The sequence below is a fragment of the Phacochoerus africanus genome, chromosome 1 (genome assembly GCF_016906955.1).
Source record: "Phacochoerus africanus isolate WHEZ1 chromosome 1, ROS_Pafr_v1, whole genome shotgun sequence".
NCBI classification, from domain to species: domain Eukaryota; kingdom Metazoa; phylum Chordata; class Mammalia; order Artiodactyla; family Suidae; genus Phacochoerus; species Phacochoerus africanus.
The window spans coordinates 61,150,291-61,167,446 of record NC_062544.1 but is presented as its reverse complement, the minus strand read 5'-3'; the positions used below and the strand labels follow the sequence as shown (position 1 = coordinate 61,167,446).

The following is a 17,156-nucleotide window of genomic DNA, read 5'->3' as shown; positions in this document are numbered from 1 at the left end:
AGAACTATATCTAGTCACTTGTGATGGAATGTTATGGAGGATAATGTGAGAAAAATATTATATGTACATATATAATATTCACATATACATATGAATGGGTCACTTTGCTGTACAGTAGAAACTGATAGAACACGGTCAATCAACTGTAATGGAAAAAATAAAAATCATATAAAAAAAGTTGCTATATGATAGTGAAAATATAGACAATTTCTAATTTTCTTTTCTCGTGTTCACCTGCATTTCCTAATATTCTGTTCATATTGCTTGTACAAAAGTTAACATGAGTGAGAAATAAATTCATGGAAGCACTAAAAAAACAAAGAAGAAGCAATGCGATGACAAGTGGCAAGCAGGGTCCCAGTAAGCACTATTTCAGGGAGATAGAAACCATGATGACCGTCAGGAGGGAGGATGGTGCTTCCGACAGCACTGACTGAGAAACAGCAAACGTAATCCTTTACGTAGAGGTTTACTCTGCAATGGGTGGTCTGTCTCAGATTCTAAGAAAGTTACAGGAATTACATCAAATATGATCCAAGTTTCACTGGCAATGATTTATGGACCAGAGAAGTATGTCTGGATAGACAGTGGAAGAAAATTCAGCAGAAGCTACAAAATGTAAACGAAGTCTGAGAGGCTGGAGGCTTCCACGAATGCCTTTAAGGAATCTTTCCCAAGCAGAATTATTTGGGGAATGTCATTCTGGATTCCTGTTTCCATCATTTGGAGCCTAATGTGTGCATCTCCCCTCTGCAAGAGTTGGGCTTGTGTATATTGAGTGTTTCCCCTGCCTCCACAGCGCTTAGCAGAAAGCAAGTGTTCCATGGATAAAGGTTATAAGGAAGGAAGGAAGGATGAAAGAGAAGGAAAAGGAAAGGATAAAAGGGAGAAAATGGAAAGAGGGAAAAGGGAGAAAGTAAAAGAAGCAAATCCTATTAGAACATAGACACGAGAATGCAGCCAGAAACAGAGGCAGGCTTTGTTTTATCCTGCCTCACCTCAGGCGGCAGCAGGACTGATGTCCGCTTCCTTTTTTGGGGAGCAGGCGGATCTTGTCCATTTGGACTTGGGATATGACCAGGAGTGGGATTCTAGAGTGAGCAGTACCCTCAAGTCCCCAGAAGGGCTGGTCAGATGGAAAGAATTTAAGAGAGGTAAGAGAAAGCAAGAGATAGGTGTTATGTGGGAAAAGAGAGGCACAGCAACTGTTTTTGCTGATTGTGTAAACTGATAGTAGATACGTGAGGTTGGTCCTGCCATAGGGTAGGTGTTCAGTAAAGAGTCCATGGGCGAGGTCTGCTAATGGAAACTGGGGGTGGGCAGAGAAGTAGGTGCTGAAAGATGGAAGTCGCCCAAGTCTCCCCCTGAATCTTCTTTCTGGGGTCCCCATCTCACGGTTGGAGTTGTGCAGACTGTCATGGCTGGAACAGGAGAGAATGGAGTCCCAGCAACCACTTCCTGATGTTCTGAGTTGGAACTTGGAATTTCTGTTTTAATTTCAAAAGCAGAGTTGAATGTGGTGATGAGATTTCATGGTACTCCTAGTGCACTGCTGTACTCCAGGCACAAAATGAGTTAAGGAAGCATTCTGGGGGTTGGCTTAGAATCTAACCACAATGTTTCTATGGCAAATTGACTACTAATTTGCCAATAGTCAACTTAGAAATGCCTTTTAGAATCAAAACATATTCACTGAGGGCTAACTGAACTAGCTATTTCAGATTTTGCACAAAATTCAAATGGCTTGAACTTTTCTGAATTAGGGCCTTCAAAGAAAGTAGATTGAATACATCCTATTCCAACAGGCTTGCCCTCATTACAGGTTGGTTTGCCCATAGGGAACGAGGCAATAAAGTCTGATACTCTGGTGGTACTAACACCCTCTGGATGTTTGTAGAAGGAGCAACTGTGGGCCAAGTGAATAAGAAAAGAGGAAGTTCTCGAACCACTTGCAAAGGGTTGAGGCTGAGGAATAGATGTCTCTGGGCTGCCCAGAGTCTGCCACATGGCCCAGCAGTGCTACCGCTGCTGAAACCCCAAGTCTGCAACTCAGGGTGGTCTGGAAGTGAAGGATTGCTTTCCTGAGAGTGGTTTCAAGAATGTAGCTCCTCACCTAATAAAAAGAATGTGCAATGATTAGCCCGGTCTAATATTAGCATCTGCAAAATAAAAAGCAATGGGGCCTGCCATGAAAGAGAACAAACTTTGCACGCACCCACTGCCAGGTAAAATCTGTTCTTTTTCAGCCATAAATCTTTCTTGGAAGCCTGAGGAGAATTTCACCTCTGTCAGAAACAGAAACCAAAGAGGAAAAACATGCTGTTTTGGAGAAGAAAGCACCTTGAGTTTAAAGCTCTAGTTCTTTTCTGTCTCTTTTGCTGGTTTCTTTCTAATGGTGTCCTTGACTTGGTTATGCCTTGCATTGTTTTCCATAGGATGGGGCAGCAGCGGGAAAAGGTCAGGATGGGCCATTTGCTTCTGGCTTTAGCTTTAGTCAGACAACTAGAATCTGACATGGAATCTCACTGTTATTCAAGGTATGCCCTTGGTTAAACTTTTTTGAACACCAAACCTTTGATAACTGTGGAGGCTATATTAATAGATTTTATGGTTTTCCTAAACTCAAAAAACCACTAAGTGAGAGGCAAAAGTTGAACTGACTTGTTCATCACACTAGGTTACCAGAGATTCAAATTAGTAGTAGCCACTTTATTTATATTATTTAATTCGTCTTCATAAGGTCCTTTGATGTAGGGCAGTGGTTCTCAAAGTATGGTGTTCACAATATCAGTGTCACCTGAGAACTTGCTAGAAATGCATATCCTTGGGTCCCACTCTAGACTTACTGGGCCAGCAATCTGTGTTTTAGCAAGTCCTCTGAGTGCTTCAGATGAATACTAAGGTTTGGAAAACACTGATGTAGGAGGAATTATCACCACGGAATTTATTATATACTATCATATATTGGATCTTTGAAGTCCCTTCGAGCTAAAACTTTCAATGTTAAATTCTAGATTTCCCAGGATCTTCAGTACCATGATCACTGAATGTTCTCTATAGATGCTGCATCTCTGAGGAAGTAGTCATCCTGTACTTCCTTCCTCCTTCTCTCCCTTCTTTCCTTCTCCTTCCTTTTTTTTTTTCCCTGTGCTGTGTCACTTTACGCAATATTCTCTTCCCCTGTACCTATATTTTAGATAGAGCCAACAATCAAGTAGATCTTATCTCACCTATCCTTTGGTAGGCTACTTAACCCAGGCTGGCCAATCAAAGTACTCTGTTCCCTGGACATAGTGATTGGTCCAGAGGTCCCAGCAGAGCCATAGAATCTTTGGGGTGGAGGAGATCAACATGAAGTCTACGAAGAGAGACTCTCCCTATTCCTGACTTTGTGAGCACCAGGAAACCTGGTGCTCCTGGTGCTCACAGGTGAACTTGGAACTTCTGGGAGGTACTTTTGCTCCCATATGGAGACAGCCTGGGAGTGAAGCCAACTCCAAGAAGGCAAAGCCGTTTTGGAGGGAGAGCAGGCTGGGAGCTGATGTCATCTTTTGAATCTAGAGCTTCACCATGCCGTGAAGCCAGAGTTTGCTCTCTCCTTGGACTTCATATTCAATTTAACATTCCCTGTGAATACCTTACCCTTAGATCCTGGGGACACTTACATCAATGTTTTCTTCATTATTACAAAAATAAGAAATACAAATCTTACCTTAGTAGATCTGTGTCACGTAGAAAGTCAAAGTGCCTTTGATGACCCTCACATGCTTGGAAATCACTATACCCTATGGTTTTATGCATATTCCTTTAGATTTTTCTCTCAATATACTATTGAAGTGGGATGTTGAGAGTTTTCTTGAAGTCTCAGTTTTTCTAGAGGTCCATAAATCGAGTGTAAGATAACAGGTGTGAGTGCTTATATTCTAGAATGAGCTTATCAGACTTGCAAAGTGAGTGACCCAGATCTGCTATTATTAAGCTCATGTAAGACGTAATTTATTTATTTTCAAAAACGCTCTAAGTAATGAAGAGATTGACAAGGTTAATAGAGGCACATCTCTGGATAAGATTTTCAGCATGATGGGGATAACCCCCATCCTGTGGTGGGGGCAGAGAACACTCCCTTTCATCCTAAGCCAAGTGGGGGAGGGGCTGTCAAGAATTTTGTGGGATGTGGTACTTGGCACCTTATCATCTCTCATTCTTACTTTCAGGGCAGCAGAGGGAAGAGCAAGACTGAACTCATAATTTGATTTGATTTGACTTGATTTCCTCTCTGACTGTCTGCCAACTGTTTCTAATTTGGAACCATTGCAAAATGTGAAGTCATTCAGCAGAATGCATCTATTTGGTTTGGGTGACACTTGAGAAACCTTCCTCTGTCACATCCAATCATGCATTTCCCCTTCAAACCCATGACCTTTCTTCTCTACTCTCCTGTCATTGCCCCCATTCTGGGTTATCTCCACTTAGCAGAGCACAAATGGGGTTATCATTGTGTGGAGTGATTTGGTGGGACCAGTTACATGTACAGTGACTTTAGTAACGAGTGCACAGACAGTGGAAGTCTTTGGAGTAATTTCCAGATCTACATTCTAGTTAATGTCAGAACTTTCGGGAATGATAATTATTTTTCTGGCCTGTATATATCTCCCTTTCCATCCTCAGTTTCTTCTCCCTGAATGCAAATGAACTGCACTGTATAAAGTTTTGAATTCTGCCTCTAATATCTCCCCTTACCGACTTCCCTCTTTCCTAAGCATGTATGCTTTAAGTTCTACTCCCTTTTAAGTATTGAAAGACCACTATTTATAACAACCATTTATCAACTTTGAATAAGTGCATTTTTTTATTTCTGCCTCATAATATCCCTGTGAGGTATTACCGTCTCCATTTTGAAAAGAGGAAAATGGAGGCTCAGAGAGACTGAGTGATTTGCCCAGCAACACACAGCAAGTTAGTAGTGGAAGGAGGACCAAAATACAGATTTTCCTTACAACACTATCACCTAGCTACCTACTCTCTGAATTATACTCTATCCACCAGCTTCTGCTATTTCTCTCTTCTCTTTAACTCCATCATTTCCCTTTACGCTCCCTAGAGTTTCCTGAAACTCTTTCAGAAGTTTCTAGGAGAGGAAGTTATATTTCAAGTAGTCTAACCCTGGTCAGACTGAGGGCTGCTGGCCTACAAAGGAATTTGGCGGGGGGGTGGGGGGGGGAATTGCTTCTAGAGTGATCAATCCAACTTGAATATTTGAGACTTCTGTTCAATTAACTTTTCTTCAGAAGTGTTTTCTTTTTTTAAAAGAAAAATGTTTCCCTCTGAACAGAACAGAGTTGAAATTCCCATTTATGAGATGGAGGAGGTTTCTTTGAAAAAATAAGAATTTTCTAAAAACCAAGAACTTGAGCAAAAATTAAAAATATGTTGGTAAATTAAGATATTCACTCAAAAAAATCACTGTTTCATTACCACCCTGTATATGTTTATAACATATTTACTTTCCTTTTCCCATATTAGTCTTGGCACTAGCATCTTTAACGACATCTCTGTCCTATGTAATTGTTTTTTCGGTAACCTTTCAGTTAAAAAGAGAAAAAAGGATGATTGAATTAATATTGCTCATTTGGGAGTTCCTGTCCTGGTGCAGCAGAAACGAATCCGACTAGGAACCATGAGGTTGCAGGTTCGATCCTTGGCCTCGCTCAGTGGGTTAAGGATTCGGTGTTGCTGTGAGCTGTGGTGTAGGTGGCAGACACGGCTTGGATCCTGCATTGCTGTGGCTGTGGTGTAGGCTGGCAGCTACAGCTCCGATTAGGCCCCTAGCCTGGGAACCTATGCCGTGGGTGCAGCCCTCAAAAAGACAAAAGGCAAAAAAAAAATTGCTTGTTTGATATTGTATCATTCAAAAATAGTTGACACTACAAATAATAGAAATAGAGAATAAAAAATGCCATTTTTACTTGTACATAACTGAAGATGCTAAATGATTTTTACAGCTGATTTCAGAATCTAACTCTTGTCTTTTTTAAAAAAAATACACTTTCAAGTATGTTAGTTTTTATCTTAATCTGTTTAAATATTAGGCTTCCTGGTTTATATGTTCACCGAAAGTGGCTTGGATTAACAGTATTTATTCTTGGTTCTTGGGAAAAAAATGACATAACTTCTTAATTTCACATGCCTAAAAACACAAGTTTCAAAACAGCATTTACAGTAAATGTTTACATACATAGCCTCGCTTGACCTTCAAAACAACCCAGTAAAATATTATCATTATTTACAAGGTGAGAAGTCTGAAGGTCAGAAGGCCCTCAGTCTGTAAATATTGATTAAGGTTTACAGGGCCTAGGAGAGGAGGGGTTCAATGGGGCCATTTGGCTCAATCTGCAAGCTTAAGAGGGATGTTCATTTTGGCCACTATTAAGTGGAGATTCTGTCTATGAAAAAAGGGCCCATGCTTGTCTCCGAGGCCAACTTTAACCTACAATTACTCTTCTATCTTTCTCAAAAAGCCACACTGCTGTCATTTCAGAAATTGTGATGGTCACTTAGGTCCTGGGAGATGGCAAGCTGGTAGAGTTGCCAGATAAAATATAGGATACCCAGTTAAATTTGAACTTTAAATAAACAATGACTCATTTTTAATGTAAGTATATCCCATGCAATATTGGGACATACTTATAGTAAAAAAATATTCATTGCCTATCGGAAGTTCAATTTTAACTGACTCTCCTGTATTTTCAATTTGCTAAATTTGGCAACCGTATAAGTCAGGGTCCAAGGCAAGAAGCAGTTGGTGGCCTGGTCCAAGCCTTAAAGATGGCGAATCCACTAATAACATCACGCAGGCAGACAAATGAGGAAGTGAGAGTGGGACTTTGTTGCTTGGGTTAATATTCTTAGTTCACGTTCTTGAGTCTCAGTTGCCTCCTTTGCAAAACAGCACATAAAGTCTCTATATCCTTGGGATTGTTGTGAGAATTACATCAAGTAATCTAGCATATATTTCATGATAGGTGCTCAGTAAACTTTGTTTTTATGTTGGTATTTCCACATATTGCCTCCTTTTCCCAGAGAACACACTGATGATAATCTTTTCAGTTATTCACAAATATCTATCTTTGTCTGTGTCTGTATCTCTATTTACATCTGTATTTATATTCAGAGTTTCTTACTAGCTGGGATACTTACATATAGTAACTGCATTGTCTGGTAACTCTCCTTAAAAATATTTTTCTCCATTTGTAGAGTGTTTTGTATTAAGTTGTCTATATTTGTTATTGATGATTTCAACTCTGTTTTATGAAAAGGGAAATATTCACTTTTAAAATATTTGAACATAGACATATTTAACCTCATTATTTTGCTCAACTTCATCATAATATCTGTAAACTTTTGATGTATAATGTATTATAAACTGAATATATACATGGTTTATTTCCCAAGTTACAAACTATTCTTCATTACATATTAAAGTTTCTGAATTTAGATATTAATTAGGAAATAAATTAGGTAGAAATGCAACTATTGTATGCCCTGAATAGTGCAGGTATTTCAATTTCACAAAATGTCACTCTCTTGTGTGTCTGTGTATATATGTATGTATATGTTTCAGAATTTGTCTCTATCTTTTAATTCATGCTTCCTGTATAATTCTACCTGAAATGCATACATCTAGTAATAGCTACACATGAGGGTGAGAGGACAGGCTGAGGGATTCAAGTGTATAAGCTGTTTGAGTCTTCCTGATGCTTTCTGAAAGTCTGCTAATGACTATGTACCTGATACTGTGCTAAGCATTGTGGGATCATGTAAAGCTGCATAAAAGCCAAGAGACTTATGATTTGTTTGAGGGTGAAAATATGGGGAATAAAATATAGATAAAAATAACCACACTGAAAGGAGCAAGTGATAAAGGACTTAGGATGAATACTGATAACAAATGCTATGAGACTAGAGGTGCTTGTTCAATTGTAGTAAGTGATAGATCCAACTACTACATTTGACAATGATACTTTGAGGTAAGATAATTTCTCACTGAGATTTAATTTTCCCTTTCCTTTTCTTTTTTCCTCTTTTCTCCTTTTATGCTAGATGCAGACTTGCCCACTAGGATCAAAAGGAAAGGTGACATTTTAAAACAGTGTCTGTTGCATGATATCACAAAATGGCATGCTTTAATTTTTAAAAATTACAAAATATTTCAGACATACAAAGAGTACATAAAGATAATATTTAATCCAAATGAAAATAACATTAGGCTAACTTTTTTTCCCCCCTCAAATTAAATGAACAAAACTGTGACCAGCACACAGTACTCCCCAATGCCAAAGAAAATAGGGTCTATCTATCCTGTCAGGATTTGCCGGTGGCACTGGAAGTCACCAAACACTTCATCCAAGTAATCTGTCAATGTGCATCCAGAGCCCCAACAATGTTTATACCTTTGTCTAAGTAATCTTGCATCTAAACAACTAGTTTAAGAGCGCCATACAGGGAAGGGCCAGTTCTACCTACGTAAATGCCTGTGTGCATGTTATCCTCTGTTTATCTAAATCTGTGTTTAGGGAAACTTGTAATTTTTAGCTTCATATCCTTATTTCCTGCATTAGAAGAAAACAGGGCTGGCTCTGTGAGTGGGTGACCAGTGCAGCTATACAGGGTCCCACGTTCAGCCAAGGGTTCACGCTTGGGGTTTAATGCTCTGTGGTTACCATCTTGAAACTCTTAATATTATCTCTGAATCTGTGTTTTGTAAGTGAAAGCCAGTGGGACAATGGGGCATGCACAGGGGGCTTGGAGTCTTGATTTACTTGTGCTCCTGTCTCCTATCATTCTCGGCCACCCAATCCTCAGAGACTGCCTAGTTATTGCTGCTGTCTTCTACCTCTGATGAGGGTATAGATGTGGTGGAGAGAGGTGTGGGGTCAGGCATATGCACCCCGCATCATGGGGTGAGGACCCAGACACCTCTGAGGGTCTTCATTCACTCTGAAGTGCTCTGTTACACTCAAGGAAGTGCAACACTAAATAGCTAATAAAAACCACTTTGACAGGCTGACAGAGAGACCACAAAAGAAAGGAAACACCTTTTTTTCTCTGTATTTGTGGACGAGGGGCCCACATTTACATCTTGCTCAGGGCCCCATAAATTATGTAGCTGGCTCTGAAAGCTAGTAGGTGAAATTCAGAGGGCTTAGGGTTCCAGTACAGTTTTACCAAGAAGTTATTCCCAATAAAACCAGACAAAGGCAAACCCCTCCCCTTAGCTTCAGATCCAGGCTGCAGGAATCCAGCCAGGAAGGGAGAGGATGGACGCACGGCCCACGGCACTCCGGTGGGCAGAGTTATGGCTTTTCCCACACTGGTAAGAAAGACTCTTCAACTTTGGCCCTGAGAGTTATGCATGCCCGTGTGTGTGTGTGTGTGTGTGTGTGGTGTGTGTGTGTGTGTGTGTGTGTGTGTGTGTGTGTGTGTGTTTAGGAGGGAGTGCTTCTTGAGTCACTTTTTGCAATATTTCTTGTGGTTTCCCTTTCTCTTCCATGTAAAGAAATCATCCCATATTTGAGATGAGATTTGTTTCAGAGCTTTAGTTTTTGTGTGTGAAGATTTTTTTTTTTTCAAAGAATTAAAAGAACTGCAGTAGATTCAGCACGCTGGGCAGACCCATTAATCTTGTCTGTAATTGAGTCTGCCATTGGTGAGTAGCCACTTGGGAGGAAATTGCTCACCCATGTGGAGTGAATGAACTCTTTCAGGGCTCTGGGCTCCACAGAGGGCCGCGCAGTGGCCTCCTGCCAGACGGTATCCTCGTGGTGCCTGGCTGGGCTGCAGACTCAGGTTCAGACCAGGGAGCAGTTTGTTCCTCTGGTCCTGCAGATAAGCATCTGTTTGCGCACCCTCTTCCTGGTTCAGAAGGGCTGAGGTCTCTTTTCAGAGGCATTGACATTTAATCAGGAGGGCTTTTGGTGACGGGAATAGGAATATGGGCCCACCAGGAGCTTTGAGTCCTTTTGTTTGACGGAGGGAAGAGCAAAAGCAACAGTATTTTTATGACGTCAAAGTGAAAGCTGATGAAGCCATTTCTGCTTCCAGTCTATTAATCTCTGGACAATTTGAAGCCAACTGTTTATAAAGAAATGCCAGCTCTATTGGCAGTTTCTCCATAATTGTTCTAAAGAATTGGCTTTGCTTTTTCTTTCCTCTAACATATTCCAAATAATGTCTTGTTGCAAGAGAGCTCAAGTAAAATAGTTACCCATCAAAATCAACATTGTGAGATTATCTTTTATCCGTCAGAGGCGTTAGAGATAAATAAATTGATAAGGAAGTGGAATTCCTGTGTTTATACTTCCAGATGATTTAACCAAAAGAACATTTAGCTGCCAGTCCTTCCTGTTTTGAAAGAACCGCCTGCTTAGGGGGCCAGTGACTGAATTCACATCTTCAATACTCCGCATAAAATCTTTCAAGAGGAAGGCCTCTCTTCCTTTTGAATGAATTCCATGGCACAAAGCCTTTGTGCTTCTTAGCTATTATTTGGAGTGGCATGGAACCTTGGAGAGGAGAGTCAAGCATTTCCCAATGATATTTATGATATAGGGAGTATAATAGAACTATAATAAAAAGCTCTGTGTAAAACACACTTAGATTTTCTTGGCCCATCCATTAGAAATAACAGAGGATAATGCTCTCTTCTGGAAAGGATTGACCTAAAGGAGAGAGATTTATACTGGGGGCACATGGAAGAGTCCAAGAAGGCAAAATCACTGAGATGACCCCATCATTTAGTCGTGGACAGGATTGTGAAAAATGTTCCCCAAGCACGTTGTTCGAAATCTCTCAGCAATAATCAACTTGGATTAGAGTTTTGTGTTTTGTTGACCTGTTCCACTTGCCGAAGTCATCTAAGCTTAGTATTTGGAACAAGTATAATCCTTAAAGGCTTAGTGAGTGAAAGAACGAACAAGAAAGACTCGTTCCTATATGTTATGAGGTATAGAATGAGGAGGAGCAGTCAGGGCGTGGTGATACCCAGAGCACAGTACTTGATATGTCCTTAAGGCCTTTGCCTTAAACAAGCCAAGATGAAAACATTCAAGGAGAAAAGGGAAGGGAAGGATGTATTGGCAACATCCTGCATATCTGAAGCAACATTAAACAATGTACAGCTTTTGATAGATGAGCTAGGAATCTGGAGCATGTATGCCCCTGGGAAATCAGCCAAAAACACAGCATGGCTGTATGTTTTAAATCTATAGCAACAGCATGGACAAACTGAGGTTGTTCTCAACTCTGACCCTCACAGGGCTCCTCCCTGGTCAAGGCTGCTTTCCTTTCCCCTGGGTGTTTTCATTACACTCCCTGGAAGAGTGCAAAATGTTCTGCATGGAATTTTATCTTTAAATTTCTGTGGCCAAGGGATCAAACCCTGTGTCCCAGTACTCCCAAGACACTACCAATCCCATTGTGCCACAGCAGGAAGTCCAAGAATGACTGGATTTTAAAAATATAATCATATAGATTTCACCCTTTAATCTTTAACATATGATATATTTTCTTTTCTTTCTTTCTTTTGCTTTTTTTTTTTTTTTTTTTTGCTTTTTAGGGCCGCACCTGCAGAATGTGGAGGCTCCAGGACTAGGGGTTGAATTGGAGCTGCAGCTGCCGGCCTACATCACAGCCACAGCAGTGTGGGATCTGAGCTGTGTCTGCGACCTTCACCACAGCTGGGGGCAATGCCAGATCTCCGACCCACTGAGCGAGGCCAGGGGTTGAGCCCCTGTCCTCATGGGTACTAGTCAGATTCGTTTCTGCTGCGCCACAAAGGGAACTCCAAGTTGATATATTTTCTGATATTTGACATCCTTGAACATGGTCATAGGGCATCATTTGTCTAGTGTAACTGGATTCTAATGACCAATATTTTATTTAGATTTTGTCAATCTTGAACCATAAATTACTTTAGTTTCCCTTTGTAACACTATCTTCACTAGAATTTATTAAACATATGTTGGCCTCAAAAAAAAAAAAAAAAAAGAAAAAAATTCTGTGGCCAGTGAAGAGAGCCTGAGGGCAAGTCTCAGGAAAGAAGGACCCAAGTGAATTGTGTAGTTTCTTCTGCTGCTTCTTCTGCTTCTGCTGCTTCTTTTTTGGCTGTGCCCATAGCATATGGAAGTTTCCAGGCCAGAGACTGAACCCACGCCACAGCAGCAACCCAAGGCACTGCAGGGACAACATGAGATACTTAATACACTGCGCCACAAGAAAGTCCTGTGGTCTCTTCTTTTTCACAGTGACATACATTTCACACTTTAATGGTCTAAATCAAGCACACTGAACTTGAGGTCTTTTCTCTAACTTGGGGAAAAAAAATCATGTTTTGACAAACAAACTCTATACAGTTGAGTTAAAATCAAGCCTGTTAACCAGAATTAAAGGCCACAGTCAACCGTGCTTAGTATCTCTGAACTGTCATCTAAATAGACTCTTGAGCAGACATGGTTGTCTAGTGTAATGCTCTTTTCACAGGTCAACCTGACATGACGAGAATGTTTTTCAAGGAGCGAAATTCATGTCAGGCATGTCCGCTGTCTCCTTTGCTGCTGTGCTCGAATCTGCCACAGGGCAGGACTATACTTGCACACCTGGTTTACCCAGAGACCCTTTTGTGTTTGACAGTTGCAACTGTAGAATCCTAAGATCCTTCTGATTCCTCAGAGGCAGATTAAATTGTCTGACTCAGTTTTGCATCACACAGAGAAGAGTATAATTTGATGGGCTTGGCTAGTGTGGTGAAAGAGCAAAAGCCTGAGAATCAGGAATTCTTCCCTTCTGGGCATCTTAGGTGGGACTGATTTATACCTATGACATTAAACAGAATGGAATGGTCGTTTCTCCAGAATGATCAGTTCCTTCTGAGTTTCCACTAGCCTCATCCTGATCCTGCATCCACCCCCTAGGACTGAAGCTGGGTCTGTCTCTGGAGATGAGACACTGTTAAAAGGTAGAGGAGGAAATCAGGTTTACCGTCTGATAGCCTTGACTATGAGACAGGGTAAGCAGCCTGGACTTGGGGTTCACAGATCTGGGTGTAAGTCCTGCTCTTGCCCTTATTTATGAAGTGTGTGTATTGTTGGATTTGAGCAGAGAGCATGCTCAAATCAAGTGATTTGTGGAGAGTTTAATAAAAGGACTATCCAGAAAGCAAGAGCCAAGTTCAAGGAAAACAGCGAACAGTGCAGTATTTGGGGCTATTGACATGTTATCACCTCTGGACCAGAAAGGGAGGGGGTGGGGAGCCATGTGTGGAAAGCAGAGGGGCAACTAGAAATGAACTGTGTTTGACTAGAGGGATATAGCTCATTCACTGAGATAAACACCAAGGGGCCTACTCTCTGTTGCCTTTCCCTCTCCTACCAGTGTCTCCCATTGGCTGAGCCCCATGAGAAGCCAGAAGCCCAGGGGATCATTGTTGCAGGCTGACAGCTTTCCAGGCACAGAGGGCAGAGGAGGAGAGGGTAGAGAAGGGAGGAGAATGGGTCTGGAGTCGCAAACAAAAGATACACAGCACAAGACCCACGGAAAGACTCAAGAGCAGGTAATTTGCTCTCACCTGGGGAGCGGAGCACCACCTAAGCCACTGAATGGGTAAAATACCTAACTTTGTAAACTGCAAATTGAAATATGGTTTAATTGAAAATATTTACTCTTTGTTTCCCAGGGTAGATTTTCATACAATTCAACCCGTTCCCAGATCTAGGAAGAGTGATTCAGTAGCAGGAAATCACTCCCCTGCCGGCTGGCTATAGTGCATTTTGATTAATTGGGGGCTGGGGGTTGGAAAGGCCAGCTTTCAGACCTATGACCTTGTGGCCAGAAATTTCAGTTCTTCTTCAGGATATACAGAAGCATGTGGCTCATTTTCTTTTGTGAGGGGCCTCAGAATTAGAAGCCACTGGTTTAGCATTATTGGGAAGAAAGGTGCCACTTGATTTATTTGCTCAATATTCGTTAATACTCATCTATGTCATAGCTTTGCTAACGTCTACCACAGCTTTCATCTCCCTCCCAGTGGAAACTGGCAGGATTTCAAATCTTCTGGAGTAAAGAAAATGTTCCCAGACTCAGTATCATTTGTAGGAAAGGAGTATATAAAAAGATGAATTTCATTTTAAAAATCAGTAATTTTCATTCAATTGATTTTTTTATTACTTTAAAGTTTTAATTCTATTATTTTGTTTGTCTATATGTGTGTGGATATATGACACCTAGAAAGCTGGAGCATTTCAATTTTCTGTGTCCCTTAGCATAGGGCCCTGAGGAACGTGTGCTCCTAATGCAGCTTCATCATTTAATTTCCTTTTTTTTTTCTTTCTCCTTCTCCCTACCCTTCCCTTGATCTTTCATTCTCTTCTCTCTCTCCCTCCCTCCTTATTTCTCCTACACTTCACACATGAGCTCATTCATTCAAAAGATATTTATTGAATACTTACCAAGTACCAGACACTTTTCTGGGCTTTAGAGATATAGCAGTGAACAAACCAAGAAAATCATCTGCTTATATGCTAGTGTGGGTGACAGACAATAAACAAGATATATAAGTACAACATGCTAGATGCTGGCGATTGCTTGGGAGAAAAATAAATGAAGAAAGGGAAATAAGGGAGCATTGAGCTGCACTTTTTCAAAGACTGATGAAGGAATGGTCCTATTTAACAGTATAGAGAGCACCAAACCAATGTAAAATGAAGTCATATTATGTATTACAGACAGAAACTATTTTGGTTCTCAATTCTTTAACCCACAGACTTCTGACAACTCAGTGAGATTCTCTGAGTTCTGCATTTGTCACCAGAAAGTAACAGAAGTGGAGTGGGTACAGGAAGGCAGAAGTGCTTTTACTATAGGGAAATGAATCCAGGGTGATAAGCAAACATAATACTCAAACTGGTTCTTGGCTCCTCCCTTTCTTTCACAGTCTATCAGTATAGTCTCACAACTCTGCTGTTAGCATCTATCCAGAATCATCAGATCGCTGCTCCCACCTCCCCTGCTACCACCTTGGTCTGAGTCACCATTAGGTCTCGTTTGGATTATTGCAATAAACAACTAATGGCCTCTCAGCTCCTAACCCTACATGCACCAGCTAGAGTGAGCCTTTAAAAAGTCAGATCTTGGAGTTCTCATCGTGACTCAGAGGAAACTAACCCAGCTAACATCCATAAGGACACGGGTTCAATCCCTGGCCTTGCTCAGTGGGTTAAGCATCCAGTGTTGCTGTGAGCTGTGATGTAGGTCGCAGACCCGGCTGGGATCTGGTGTTGCTGTGGCTGTGGTGTAGGCCGGCAGCTATAGCTCTGATTCAACCTTAGTCTGGGAACTTCCGTATGCCACGAGTTTGGCCCTAAAAAGACAAAAAGAAAAAACAAAAATCAGATCTTGTCACTCTTTGGTTCAAATCCTGCACTGGCTCCTAAAGTCTTAGTGGCCTTTGAGGCCCACTCTGACTTTTCTCTCAGCCCCTGTCCTCATTCATTCCCCTCTGATCACAATGACATCTTCATTTCTTCTTCAATGTCAAGAATTTTCTGCTGCTTAGGCCTTTGCTTTATCCTTCCTCTGTCTGAAATGATTACCCCAACTTATCCTCTTTACTAACTGCCTCAAGTCTTCACTTAGTTCTCTTCCTTCTAACAAGGCCTATGTTGATTCCCGTAATTCAGCCTCTTGACCTCTCCTCTCACCATGTCTACCCTTGACTCTCTTATTTCTATAGTACTCATCACTTTTACAAGTCTGATAATACTGTTAAATAATTGACTTATTATGTTTATGTGTCTTGCCACCTCCTAGAAATAACTCCAAGTGGGCAGCCCATTAGCCAGGAACAGTGAGTGACTGGTCCTGAGCAGGTGCTCAATAAGTATTTGTTCAGAATCACACACACACTTTCCCTACCTTTTCATTTCTCTAATGCTGTCCTTGGCCTGAACTTCTTTCCCCCACACTCTTTGGTCATATCCTACTATTTCACACAAAATATTTGTGTCCACCTGCCAGATGCATATGCTGAAGCCCTATAAGTGTGGCTGTATTTGGAGATGGGGCCTCTAAGGAAGTAGTTAAGGTTAAACAAGCTCATAAGCATCATAATTCCACAGGATTAGTCCTTATAAGAAGTGGCAACAGGGAACTTGCTCTCTATGTTTTTGCTCATGCATCCAGCAAAGGCCATGTGAGTGAGCACACAGTGAGGAAGTTACAAGCCAAGACGACTGCCTTCGCCAGGAACTAAATCAGCTGGCACCTTGAATGTCTAGCTTTCAGATCTGTGAGAAATAAATTCCTGGAGTTCCCGTCATGGCTCAGTGGTTAACGAATCCGACTAGGAACCATGAGGTTGAGGGTTCGATCCCTGGCCTCGCTCAGTGGGTTAAGGATCTGGCATTGCTGTAGCTGTGGTGTAGGTTGCAGATGCGGCTCGGATCCCCAGTTGCTGTGCCTCTGGCGTAGGCCAGTGGCTACAGCTCCGATTAGACCCCTAGCCTGGGAACCTCCATATGCCACGGGAGCAGCCCTAGAAAAGGCAAAAAGACAAAAATAAATAAATAAATAAATAAATTCCTGTTGTTCAAGCCACCCAGTACCTGGTGCTCTTTTTATGGCAGCCTGAGAAATTAATACACCTACCCATGTGCTTAGACTCACCTGTAATTTCTCCTCCCCAACTGTGCTGGTCTACACAAACACGTATTTTCTGACTTTCAATGGCATTTTTAGATACAGGACAACTTTTAGAGTTTGATTATACTTTACATTGACCTGTTCTTTATTTTTTTGTGTGCGCGTATACTACTCTCCCAATATCAAGTATAAGCTGCTTAATGAGGGCAGAGGCTGAAACAAATAAAAGTGCCAAGTTCTTTTTGAGGAAAGCAACTGTCTTATTTATAGAGAGGATTATAAAATTATTTTATTGCCCAAGATCACAAAAATGGTCCTAAAACAGAACTGAACTTAGTTTTTATAAATCCTAGGCTGGGACTCAATTGTTTTTTTTTTTTTTTTTGTCTTTTGCCACTTCTAGGGCCGCTCCCATGGCATATGGAAGTTCCCAGGCTAGGGGTCGAATCAGAACCATAGCCTCC

The 17,156-nt window shown here is 41.2% G+C and overlaps 1 long non-coding RNA gene across 1 annotated transcript in view; it reads right to left on the bottom strand.

Annotated features, from left to right (window-relative positions):
* The window catches only part of LOC125119908 (uncharacterized), a 109,991-nt gene that overhangs the window by 36,322 nt on the left and 56,513 nt on the right, over positions 1–17,156 (bottom strand). The window lies entirely within an intron of this gene.